The sequence below is a fragment of the Hemiscyllium ocellatum genome, chromosome 36 (genome assembly GCF_020745735.1).
Source record: "Hemiscyllium ocellatum isolate sHemOce1 chromosome 36, sHemOce1.pat.X.cur, whole genome shotgun sequence".
Taxonomy (NCBI): domain Eukaryota; kingdom Metazoa; phylum Chordata; class Chondrichthyes; order Orectolobiformes; family Hemiscylliidae; genus Hemiscyllium; species Hemiscyllium ocellatum.
Window position 1 is genome coordinate 16,146,281 of NC_083436.1, and position 14,112 is coordinate 16,160,392.

Below are 14,112 nucleotides of genomic sequence, written 5' to 3' on the forward strand. Positions count from 1 at the left end.
AGCGTGGTGCTGGAAAAGCACAGCAGGTCAGGCAGCATCCGAGAAACAGGAAAATTGGGCAAAAGCCCATCATCATTCCTGATGAAGGGCTTTTGCCCGAAACGTCGATTTTCCTGCTCCTTTGCTGCCTGACCTGCTGTGCTTTTCCAGCACTACTCTAATCTTGAAGAACTGTGTACTCCAAGACAAAACTGCCAATCCTAAGAGTAAAACTCCAACAAGGCTCTCATCGCCATTAGGAAATAGAACATTGAGGACACCGACCACTTCACCCTACCTCGGAAGCACCACCTACAGGAAAGACAATACAGAGATTGACAGCCATACAAGAATCATCAAATAGTGCAAATTGGCAGTGTCTTCCAGTGCACTGCCTGGAGATTTAACACCATCGAGACTGTCAGAAAGCTGTGACTCTGTATATGATAATACCAACTGCAGTTCTTTTAACATGTATACAGAACAACTCTATTATCCGATGAGAATGGCGGGGGGAGTATTTTGTTTGGAATACTGATTTTTCGGAATACTGATTTTTCGGATAACTGATCTGTTCGTAAACAAAGGAAGCCAGACTAACCACATTTAGGTAAAAAAGCATGTTTACAGAGTTTTTAATTTCATTCAGTCGATAAAATGTATACAGTCACTGGATATTGCTTAAAAATTCATGCTATTTTACAAATAAAATCACTTGTTGGCCAGAGTTTGACTGAAGTCTGTGAAAGTTTTCACTGACATTTTCCTCGGTTTAATCCCGGTCCTTGACAGCAGCTGGCATCTTACTGTTCGGTGTCATCCTGCTGTGCAGATGAACCAGGTGTTGTCCCCCCTCTTTAGTGACCATTGAGCCCTTAGAGAGAGGGGTGCAAAATAAGGGGGGATCACGAGAGAGGGAAGATTTTTTCAGTGACTTCAGTTTCCGTCTTCTCATCAGTTTGTTTTTGGAGGAGTAATGTTCTCCTATCGAGCTTTCCTCCTATTTATTTTCTTGTCAGCTGAAAGATACTGAACTATTTGTTTGGAAACAAAGAGTTGGCATGGGATAACGGGAAGAAAATACAACTGAAACGAAAAGTGCGAGCACGTTTTTTTGACTTAACTGTCTGGCGAATGAGCTGACGGAAAAAGTCGTTGGGTTTGCAAAATAGGGCCAGTCAATGTTGAGAGAAAATCTTGCTCTTAGAGTGCACAGCTCAGGCTTGCACGTATGTTGTTGTGTTCACAATCACAAACCTTTGTCCTCAGGGAGAATAACTGTTGGAGAGCCTTTATATCAAAAGTATATGACTTAATCTAACGTCACACCTTGAGTATATATTTGAAGTTAATTATTTATTAAAGCATACTTGCATCTATATTCCTGTTCAATTTACAAAATGATGTAGTGAATGGATGAGGAATAGAATTTTCCTACTTCAATTAAAATGCAGGTACTTTGAGATCTTGTTCGGATAATCTGAAATTCAGATAATTGATGTTTGGATAACTAAGGTTATTCTATATTCATAAGACAATGAAGACAGCAGCAAAGATTTTGGATAAATTATGTGCATAACATCCTGGGCATCAGATGGCAAGACTGTAAGACCAATGAAGTGCTCATGAGAACTGGTCAGAGATGCCTGTGGGAGTGTGTGACAAAGAGAGGAGACAGGTAGAGTATACTTGTTACCTTCTGGCATATTTCACCAGAATAGCAATACAATAGGCACGATCAGATAGAAAAGGAAGACCAGGTTGGTGAAAGAAGACCTGATATAGTAAATTTAAGGAGGACCTCGAAGAGCAAAACGAAAGTGATCATCTCGGATCAGGGTTAGCAGTAGAGGTTTGCTGACCATTGCCCTGCACAGAATGGAGAAAGCAAGTCTAATTAAGTCTTCAAATTTGATTTATCTGTCTATTATATAATTACTAGTTTCCTTTAAATTATCTCTCTTCTTGAAATTATGACATGCTTCCATACAGATTCTCAAACTTTCTTCTGTCTTCATTCTGCAGAGTAGCCCCACCTGTTCTCATTCTAAATTGGAAGCTTGCTGTATCCCAGTCATTCTCTCTCTTCCCACTTACTAGCTGGAAGTAATTAAAAGCTTCTGCATCCATGTTTTGTAAATCTCATATTGAAGTAGTATTCATTACTTCTGTGCAGTTTTAGTTTTGTGAAGGACATGGGTTCTAGCAAATTAATAGTTCATTAAATTGTCACAGTGACTGACGAATTGTTCCCTTTTCCTAAATTAAAACAAAGAACTGTGCATGTGAGAGTTTTGAAACAAACAAAAACTACTGGAAAAATTCAGCAAGTGTGGCTACCTCTGTAGAGAGCATATAGTTTCAAGTCTGTAACCCTTCTGATTTAAAAAAAAACAAAAGAACTGTGAACGTTGGAAATCAGAAACAAAAACAGAAATTGTTGGAAAAGCTCAGCACTTCTGGCAGCATCTATGGAAAGACATCAGAGTTAACGTTTCAGTTTTAGTGACAGAAACTGCCTTCTAACTCTTTATAATTGCCTTGATAACTTAGAAGCAGTGTCTAAGGGACGCTTCTGTGTTTCTACCTCTGAGCTCAGAAAGTTCAGATTCACATTGCACCTGCCCCAGGAGTGTGTTATTGAAACAGGTTGATTAAATATCTAGTACATCGTGAATGATGTAGATCCATCAACATAACTTTCAAGTAAAAGAAATGGCCATATTAAATGCTTATTATCTTTCTTGTGGCTTGTGATTCCAGCTTTGGTTTCAATCCAGTCTCTTTCCCCCCCCCTCAGAAAATTCAGTTTCTCATCTCAGTTTCAGACTTAGTTTCCTACTCCATTTTCCTTTCAGTTAAGGTCTTTGTTGAAGCCACAGTTCATCACAAATGTGATGAATGCAGTAGATGCTGAGGTTCTACAAAGAAATATATGCTCCCATGATAAGTTACTTACCCCTTTATCCATGATGTAAAATATATCCTTAATTTTCCCATGACTACTTGTTATTTTTCTTGAAGTTATGAACTCTATAACATTCAATGTTTCCATTATTTTCTTCCCATGATAATCATTCTATTCCATGCATGGCTAACAGGAAGTACAATGTAGGAATAAGTCTTTCAGGCTGGCAGGACATCATGTGCTGGGACCTCAACTCTTTGCAATTTATACAAATGATTTGGATGCAAGGACTGACCGAAGGTATGATAGCTAAATTTGCTGATGCCACACTGCTATGTAGGAGAGTGAGGTGATAGGAGGGCGTAAAGAGCCTAAAAATTGATTATAAATAGATTAAGTGAGTACGCAAAGATCTGGCAAATGGAATTCAAAGTGGAAAAGTGTGCAATTGTCCATTTTGGCAGAAATAATGAAAAAAGCACATGTAAATTGAGAGTTTGGAGAGCTTAGATTCATGGGTGTTCTAGTGCATGAATTGCAGAATGCAGGTACAGTAAATAATCCAGAAAACTAATAGAATTATATATTTTATTGTGAGGGAATTAAATACAAGAATAGGAAGTTATGCTTCAGTTATAAAGGGCATTGCTGAGACACTATCTCGAGCTCTTGTATGCAAGTCACTGTACTTACGGAGGAATATTAAAACATTGGAAGCTGTTAAGAGAAGATTTACTAGGCCGTTACCTGGAATAAGTCAAGATTAGAGTGGTGCTGGAAAAGCACAGCAAGTCAGGCAGCATCTGAGGAGCAGGAAAATCAACGTTTCAGGTAAAAGTCCATTAGGAAGGGCCACCTCTGCCTCCACCTATTGCCTTGTGAGGAAAGTCTAGAGAAGTTAGGCCTGTATCCTCTGGAAATTAGAGTCAGGGGCGACTTAATTGAAACCTAGAAGATCCTGAGGAGACTTGACTGGGTGGCTGTGAAAAGAATGTTTCTTCTTGTGGGAAAATCAAAATCTATAGTTGTAGTTTAAAGATATGGGGGGGCACCCATTTAAAACAGATGAGGCAATGTTTTTTCTCTCAAGAGGATTGAGTGTGTTTGGGAAACATTTCCACATAAAGTAGTGGATGCAGAATCTTTAAATATTTTTAAGGTAGAGTTAGATAGGTTCTTGAATACTTTTGGAATAAAGGATCATTGGGATATGCAGGGATGTAAAGTTGAGGTTAGAATCAGCACAGCCATGATCTTATTGAATGGATAAGCAGACTCAAAGGATCAAGTGGCTTATACTTGTTTCTTGTTCATAATCCTTGGGTTAGTCCTGATATATTTGAGCTGAAGCCATGTCCAAACAAGAAAATAAATCTAAAAAAAATTGCTGTTTCATTCGTCAACATTAAATGGTTAACAAATCTTTGAACATGGTAAGCAAGTTTTAGATTGTGTGTGATAAATGACTGAAATACAGGTATTTAGCACCTCATATTGATATTAGCCATAGATCATTCAAATGGAAGAATAATGTGAATAAAAAAACTTGTATTTTTGGGCCAATAAATCACTTGCCGTATGAAAACCCATTCTGCATTGCACTGAAATAATTTTGTCACCTGTGTGTGTTGCATTCCTGTAGTGATTAACTATTTTGATGCTTCTATTTAATGTAGAAACAGTTTACATCTCTACTACATTATTGTTGGTTCTTGATATTGTTCCAATTTGCATATAACACGTGATAAACTTTTGTGGGATATAGGTAGTGTTACTTCTGCAATTATAATTGCTTATACAAAGTAAATGAACTCACACCAGTGTGTAATTGTTTCAGCCACGAGCTGAATCAACAAGAATGAAAACTATGGAGGAAATGCATAATTGTTTTTTGTATTAGCTAAAATTGTATGTAAGAATGAAACGTGACTGCAAAACAATGGTAGATATTACAGACCAATAGATAAGATGCTGTGAGGGGAGGAAGTTAAGCTAGATACTCCTGTACAAACAGTAGGTATAAACATCTGTTTCACACTTTTACAGAAACACAGGAACAAACCCTAATTAAAAGGTCGTAGGGATCAGTATGGTTGGCGAAAGCACAGATGGAGGGAGTAGATAATGGTAAGCAAAGGATATGCCTAACAATGACCCACAGCGGGATGAGGTCTAATGGCCTTGTGAGGCCAGAAATAAGCATTTTGTCACAGACAAGGCCGGATAAGGCAAGAGATGAACAGGAGTAATGGGTGCCGGTCTTAGAGAAGTGGAAGATGTAAACGGGGAAGCACAATGGGATGGAAAAAAAAGGAACAAAATTACATAAATATCGTGCATTTTTTGAATTCGGTGTGTGTGTCCTTTGCCTTATAGACAGTGGACATCACACCCTCTTGCAAGGGTAAAATAAAGGACACTACTGATTCAAATTTTGTCTTGGACTGAAATTATTGAAGTGTGAGAGCTTTGTTTCTCATAACTTATATTTCTCATTTTCATAGGAGACATTTTCTCAGCAAAGGTATAGACAAAATTTAATTGGTTACATAATCAAAATTGCATTTGAACTTTTCTCTGTCGAGAAATACACGAGATTCCAATCAGTTGCATGTTATTTGAAAGGAATAACATGAAGGAGATGGGGAGATACTAAACAAGTATTTTGCATTAGTACTTACTGTGGAAAAGGACATGGAAGATAGAGAATGTAGGGAAATAGATGATGACATCCTGAAAAATGTCCATAATGCAGAGGAGGAAGTGCTGGTTGTGGATATATCCCCAGGACCTGATTAGGTGTACCCTAGAACTCTGTGGGAAGCTAGGGAAGTGATTACTGGCCCTCCTACTGAGATATTTGTACCATCGATAATCACAAGTGAGGTGCCAGAAGACTGGAACTTGGCTAACCCGTTGGTAAGGACAAGCCAGGGAACTACAGACCAGTGAGCCTGACGTCGGTGGGCAAGTTGTCTGAGGGAATCCTGAGAGACAGGATGTACATGTATTTGGAAAGGCAAGGGCTGATTAGGGATAGTCAACATGTCTTTGTGTGTGGGAAATCATGTCTCACAAACTTGATTGAGTTTTTTGAAGAAGTAACAAAGAGAATTGAGGGCAGCGCAGTGGACGTGATGCAAATGGACTTCAGTAAGGCATTAAACAAGGTTCCCCATGGGAGACTGATTAGCAAGGTTAGATCTCACAGAATACAGGGAAAACTAGCCATTTGAATATATAACTGGCTCAAAGGTAGAAGACCTCAAAGGTGGTGGTAGAGAGTTGTTTTTCAGACAGGAGGCCTGTGATCAGTGGAGTGCCACAAGGATCGGTGCTGGGTCCACTACTTTTTGTCAATTATGTAAATGATTTGGATGTGAGCATAAGAGATATAATAATAAGTTTGCAGATAATACCAAAATTGGAGGTGTAGTGGACAGTGAAGAAGGTTACCTCTGATTACAACAGGATCTTGACTAGATCGGCCAATGGGCTGAGAAGCGGCAAATGGATTTAATTCAGATAAATGTGAGGTGCTGCATTTTGGGAAAGCAAATCTTAGCAGGAATTATACACTTAATTGTAAGGTCCTAGGGAGTGTTGCTGAGCAAAGAGACTTTGGAGTGCAGGTTCATAGCTCCTTGAAAGTAGAATCGCGGGTAGTTAGGATAGTGAAGAAAGCTTTTGGTATGCTTTCCTTTATTGGTCAGAGCATTGAGTACAGGAATTGGTCATGTTGCGGCTGTATAGGACATTGATTAGGGTATTATTGGAATATTGTGTGCAATTCTGGTCTCCTTCCTATTGGAAAGATATTGTGAAGCTTGAAAGGGTTCAGAAAAGATTTACAAGGATGTTAGCAGGGTTAGGAGGATTTAAGCTATAGCGAGAGGTTGAACAGGCTGGGACTGTTTTCCCTAGAAAGGAGTGGGGGCTGAGGAGTGACCTTATAGAGGTTTATAAAATCATGAGGGGCATAAATAGAATAAATAGACAAAGTCTTTTCTCTGGGGTGGGGGAGTCCAGAACTAGAGGGCATAGGTTTAGGGTGAGAGGAAAGAGACCTAAGGGGCAACCTTTTCACACAGAGGGTGGTACGTGTATGGAATGAGGAATGCCAGAGGAAGTTTATGGAGGCTGGTACAATTGCAACATTTAAATGGCATCTGGATGGGTATATGAATAGAAAGGGTTTGGACAGATATGGGCCAGGGGCTGGCAGGTGGGACTAGATTAGTTTGGGATATCTGGTCGGCATGGATGAGTTGGACAGAAGAGTTCATCTCTATGACTCTCTTGTCTCTAAATACATTTGTCAGACATTGTCTCACTTTTTAACTTTGCTCCTCCATTACATCATTATAGAACATAACTGATGTGCACTGGATTAACGAGATAAAATGTTGGTGAGGATGGGTTGGAAATAATTGCTTTGATAATTTACAATTAAGCAAATAGGTAGTGTAAGGTAGAAAATGCACATAACATTAGTGAATAAATACTCCAAATGTAGTTTCTAGAGAGCCTAAACAGTCTTGACAGCTGATACTGAGAGGGAAATGTTGTTGAGACAGCTGGTCGCACTCAGTAGCATAAATGAAAACATAACTTTGGTCAATACTTCAAGCTGTTTCTTTCCCAGGGAAAATTGCAGTTATTATCAACTTTTGAGCATGACTGTTAGATTGTGTTCTCTGTTACAATAAAACAAATTTGGAGTATTTGTCCAAAGCTTTCTTGCTATAAATCTATCTAGAACCGTTGCAAGGTTATATTGAAGTACTAAATACAAACATCTGGCTGCTTTTGGTTAAAAAAGGAAGACCAAAAGAACAATAAAGCAGCAGAGATCGAGACAAGTAGAATAACATGGAAATATAGTTTTAGAAAGTCTATTAATTACTGTTCCAACATGATTTAAGGAAGAAAATGTTCTGCGTGCAACACTTTTTTTTTGCTGGCTTCCCACTTTCACCAATTCTCTACTTGCCAATCTTTATGAAGCCTTTCCTCTCCCCATGTTTGTAACCTTTCCCAGCCCTACAAACTTGGGTAGCTTGGTATGGTATTTTATATGATGCTCACGCAAAGTGTTTTCGAACGTTCTCCCATGTTATAAGTGGACTAAATGTGAAGTGCTTCATAGTCATTCAAAGCACGTTCTATGATCTGCTCAATCATTTGTGAAGTGCAATAATGATCTGAAACTCAAAAAAAAAAGCAGTGCAGACAAAGAAACGGTAACTGTTAGCACTACCTTTGGAAAAGAGTTGGGAAGAAAGCAGAAGGATATATGTTCTGTGATGTGTGACTATATGAAAGAACTGAAACCAACATCTTCATTCTAAAAGGTGAGAGACTTAACAAACACTCAAGGTCTTTTCAATATATAATTTCAGTTGTATCACACTGTAAACTGTGATAGATTCTGTGTCTTACGATCTTATACTCCACAACCACCTGATGAGGGTCAGAGCTCTGAAAGCTAGTGCTTCCAAATAAACCTGTTGGACTATAACCTGGTGTTGTGTGATTTTTAGCTTTAAGTGATAAAGAATGACTTCGATTGATGAATCATCTTTCATAACCTCTGGCTATAAAGTGTCTTCAGATGCCCAATGAAGTACATTGGAAATAAAATGAACAACTGTTGGTGCTAGAAATCTGAAATAAAAATAGAAATTTCTAGAGAAACTGAGCAGGTCTGACTGTTCAGACAGAATCTGAAGAACTGGGCCCTACTAACTCTGCTTTTCTCTCCACAGATGCTGTCAGATCTGCTGAGTTTCTCCAGCAATTTCTGTTTGTAAAGTAAATTTGAAATGTTGGTATTATTGTAATAGGAAATTCATTAGTCAATGTTGTCAAACTTTAATTCATAAGGGAATCAAGGGGCATGGGGATAAGGCAGGAAATGGAGTTGAGGACTAACATCAGTAGCGATCTCATTGAACAGGAGTGAAGAAAACTCCGTGGACTGAATTGCCTATTTCTGCTACATTTTATAGTCTGTGTAGTTATGATCTGCTAACTTTTAATAAAATTATTTTAAAGACAGTTGCTTCCTTTTGTAAAGAAAACTTTGGAAAAGATCTTTTCAAAATGCTCCAGGCCTCAACAGAATTGTGGATTTCAAACTAAGCCTCCACTTCATCGAAGGCAAAGAGATTGTCAATTTAATTATCTGTCACTGTGGTCTCCTCCAAGAGATTAAAAAAAGGTTCATTGATGACACATTATGAGAATGCAAATTAGGTATTTACCAGAACAAGACCTTTTTTTGAAGTGTCAATGCCTTAAATGTTTTTCTAAGTCACATGATAACAATGGTTATCAGCTAGTAACGAATGATGCAAAAAGACCAGCAATACATTGATAGAGATTCCATATTGAACCATCTGGAAGCAGTGTCTCTCCAGACAATGAGGGGGTGGGGGGGGGGGGGGGGGGGAAACTTTTCATTATCTGCTGTAATGTAACTGGGCAGTTAAAAAATATTAGGAGACAGTGAGGATTGCAGATGTTGGAGATAGAGTCAGGAGTGTAATGCTGGAAAAGCACATCCAAGGAGCAGGAGAATCGATGTGTCGGGCATGAGAGCTTATGCCTGAAACATAGATTCTCATGCTCCTCAGATGTTGCCTGACCTGCTGTGCTTTTCCAGTACTACACTCTTAACAGCTTAAAAAAAACCACAGTTCCAGAACCAGAAGCCAGGTGTCTCATCCTTCCCAAAATCTGCTGCATTGTTGAGTCTATTTGTATGTAAAAACATGATCCCCCTGTAGAAGCCACTGTAGTTTCTAGATCTGACTGATGAAGCTCTTCCTCTCTCTGGAGAGAATTTTTCTTGGATGATTCAATCTGGAAGTCTTCAGCAGTTGCCCTTTCGCATTGTTTCTTACCTGGCAAATTGAGATGGGTCATTGTTATAACTGAACAAAATGCAGTGCAGTGCATCATAGTTTCTAGCTGACTTCAAGGCTAAATCTCTTAGTTCCAACAAGAGACAACTTACATCGTGAATCCCATTGGAATACCAGAGTGATATTGGGGGTTTCTTTTTTTTCTATTTGTTTTAATCTTGGCTTCTAATTTTTTGCTTAATAATTAAGTCTCTTTATTCTTAAGAAGCCTTCAGCAGTAGCTTACCCTACATTAAACTCAAACCTGTTTAAGCAAATCTTGATTGTTGGTGCCTATTTACATGGGTATGTTTCAAATTAAACATGCTATTTTAATTCACAGTTCATTGACCACATCTGTTGCAGATGACAACACTCATAGCAAAAAAGTTATGAATAATCAGATGAAATGCTTTTCCAGTGATATCATGTAAGGGATTATTATTAGTATTGGCACTGACATCAGAGTAGATGAGCTGGTGTGAAAAAGTAAATTTAAAAACAAATATTATTCTCAACAATAAACTTCCATATGTATGACATACAATAAGATATTACAAGGAAAGGCTTTAATGTGTTTGTACTGGAATAGTTAAGCAACAAATAGCTGGTCCTGATGCAATAGTGGATTAATGGAATTCTAGCCAAAGAATATATTGTTTTAATGGGGAACTAAATGCCTTTGAAGATGACAACATGTGGTAAGTAACAGCAGGGAGCAAATTACAGCCTAAGGTCAGTGAGGTTTAGAAATAGCACTGCTGCAATCTTTGCTGTGAGCTACGCATGTTATGTTTCTCCCCGATAGTTAAACTGTTCTGCACCTGTTTACCAAAGAAAGGTAACTGCCAAAGATTGTTTGCAAATGCTGAAACCAATTATATTTTCAGAAAATAGATAAATGCAGAGCAATGGACACCTGCATTGACATTAGCAAGGCCTTTGATAAGGTTATGTATGGAAGGTTGATTAGTAAGATCACATGGGATTCAGGGCAAGCTAGCTAATTGGATACAAAATTGGCTCGACAGTTGGAGACAGCAGGTAGTGATGGAGGGTTTTTGTTCAGACTGGAGGCTTGTGACTAGCAGTGTGCCACAAGGATTGATACTGGGTCTACTGTTGTGGCAATTATATAAACAATTTGGATGAAAATATAGGAAGTTTGTTGATGACACCAAAATTGGTGCTGTAGTTGACCGTAAAGGTGCTTATTGAAGAGTACAATGAGAACATGGTCAACTGGGCCAGTGGGCTGAAGAATGGCAGATGTAGTTTAATTTAAATAAACGTAAGGTGTTGCATTTGGCAAGACAAATCAGGTCAGATTTACACATTTAATGTTAGGACCCTGGGGAGAGTTAAGTCAAGAGTGTTGTGCTGGAAAAGCACAGGCGGTCAAGCAGCATCTGAGGAGCAGGAGAATTGGCATTACAGGCATAAGCCATGCATCAGGAATGAGAGAATGGGGAGTGTTGTTGAACAGAGAGACCTGGGGGTGTAGGTGCATAGTTCCTTGAAAGTGGCATCATAGGTTGATGAAGGTGGCATTTGGCATACTTGCCTTTGTTGATCAGACCATCGAGTACAGGGGTTGGAATGTCATGTTACAGCTGTATAAGACATTGGTAAGGCCACATATGGAGTACTGTATAAAATTCTGGTTGTCCTGCTTTAGGAAGGATGTTATTAAACTGGAAAGAGTACAAATAAGATTTAAGCATGCTACATGAGACTGGAAGGTTTGTGTAGAGGCTAGATAGGCTGGGCTGTTTTCCCCTAGAGTGCAGGAGGCTCAGGAGTACTGTTTTTGTGAGATTTATGAAATCATGAGGGGCTTAGATAAGGTGAATAACAAAGATCTTTTCTCCCCCCCACCCCCCCCCCCCCCAACCCCACCAAGGTAAGGGAATCCAATACTAGAAGTTAAAATTTAAGGTGAGAGGGAAATGGTTCAAAAGGCACCTAAAGGGCAACATTTTCATGCAGATGGTGATGCGTATATGGAATGAGCTGCCAGAAGAGGTTGGAAAACATAAGTTCAGTTGCACCATTTAAAAGACATTTGGACAGATAGGAATGGTTTAGAGGAATATGGGCCAAATGCAGACAAATGGGACTTGTTCAGTTTAGGAAAGCTGGTCAGCATGGACAAGTTAGGTTGAAGTGCCTGTTTCCAAACTGTATGACTATAAAAAGGCTTGTGATCTGGCAGATAGACATTCAGGAGCTTTGGAAGTTGAAAAAAAGTCAGACTTCTCAGTGAATTATCCTTGGATTATTTCTAATGTTACATTCAAGGAAGGATAAACTAAGAAGAAAATACAGTTTAATGTATGACTAGAAACTATGGAGTGGAGGGGTATGTTGCGAAGCACTTTAGATTTCAGGAGCATTCGGATGAGTTCTGTTGCTGGACCTGTATATGGGCTGGAACACAAGTGGCCATATAGGTTTACAATAGTCAAAAATAACCAAGATCTGTCAAAAAAAAGGAACTGTAGATATTTTATTCCGAGCTGCAACATAATCAGGAAAGATAACGAACAAAATAAACAGTCGCACATTGATCAAATATACTGTTTTAGCACTGCAGGATTGGTACTTTGGTCAAAAACAATTTGATTAGAATTAAACAATATTGAGGCTATTATGCTATTAGGTCTGTACTCTTGGCATGAAGAGTGATATGTCACTAAAGGAACATAGAGGTCAGAGGTTTAAACTAGTGAAAACATACAGGGGGCTTCAAATTACCTTAACATCGATTGGGAAATAACAAGGAGGAATCCCTCATTAGAGATGCCTTCCTTGAGCAAAACGTTTCCAACCTGATGAGCTTGCTTCAGAAGGAAGGGTCAGACTGAGATGAGAAATGTTTTCCCTCAAAGGATTGTTAAGCTTTTGAAGTACTTACACCAATGGGTTGTGGATGTCTCGTCTTTCATGTTCAAAACAGATGGCAACAGATTTTATATTTTTAGGGAAATAGGGGATGGAGAGATAGGTCAGACATGATTTTGTTGAATGGCAAAATGGGAGAGATTGACATTCATTCTGGAAATGAATAGGTAAGGCACTCGAGGGAGGGATAATAAACGAAGTTATTAATGCATGTTAGGAAAACAGTAGAAAACTCTGAAAATCAGAGTGCCTTGATAAGCAGATCCACATATGTTTGAAGGTCTCAGGGCAAGTAGGTTAAAGTGGATAAGAAAGCATATTGGATACTTGCCTTTTGAGCATAGAAGACAGGGGCAGGGAGGATATGCTAGAACTGGAGTACTGCATTTTAGTCACCATATCAAAAGGAGGATGTGATTGCACTATAGAGGGTGCAAAGGAGATTTACAAGAATGTTTCTGCGCTGGAGGATTGAGCTAATAGGAAAGACTGGATAGGCTGGGGTGATTTTCCGTGAAGCAGCAAAGGTTGAAAGGTGATCTGATTGAGGTATATAAGATTACAAAGAGGGTGGTAGATAGTGCCTTCCTATTTCTATTAGTAGAGACGTCAATAACCAAGAGGCAGATTTGAGGTAAGATGTAGAAGGCCAGGAGGAGAGTTGAAGATTTTCTTTTCCCACGGTGTAGTGGGAGTCTGGAACTTACTACCTGAAAGAATGATTGAGTCAGAAACTCTATATTCACTTGTGTTGCCACAGTCTCCAGGGCTGTGGATCAAGAGCTGGAAAATGGGATGAACGCAGTTGGTCTTTGTTGGTTGGCATGGACATGATAGAATGATTTGCCTCCTTCTGTAAATATCTGAGAGTGTTTTGAGTGAGGCTTATGGCAACCTGGTAAGGCTGAGAGATTTTGTTGAGAGAAGAGTGATTGTGATCAATATTAAGGAGATTTAAAATAGTTTAAATAGATATAAAATCAGAACAGCAGCAATGTTGTTTTCATAGGGAAAACAAGACTACCATTGACAAGCTGAATGATAATCTGAACCATATATACCATATCAACAGCCTTCACCTCCAAGTTACTGTTCCAAAAAATCTCTAGAAAGTTAGACAAACAGAATTTCCCCTAACAAATCTATGAAGTCTCTTCTAAATCAATCCCCCTTTATCCTTGTGACCATTAAGACCTTTTCTAATCAGTCTGTTCAGAAGTGTTATTGCACACCTGGTACAGGTGGGACTTGTACCCGGGTTTCCTGGTGCAGAGGTAGGGACAGTATATTAGCCCACAAGAGTCTCTTTGTATGACTTAATTTTATCTCAAATAATGGTTTCCAGACGACTAAAGTTTCTCCACAAGTTAAATTGATCAGTCTTTAACTGCTATGTTGCACTTTACATTTTTT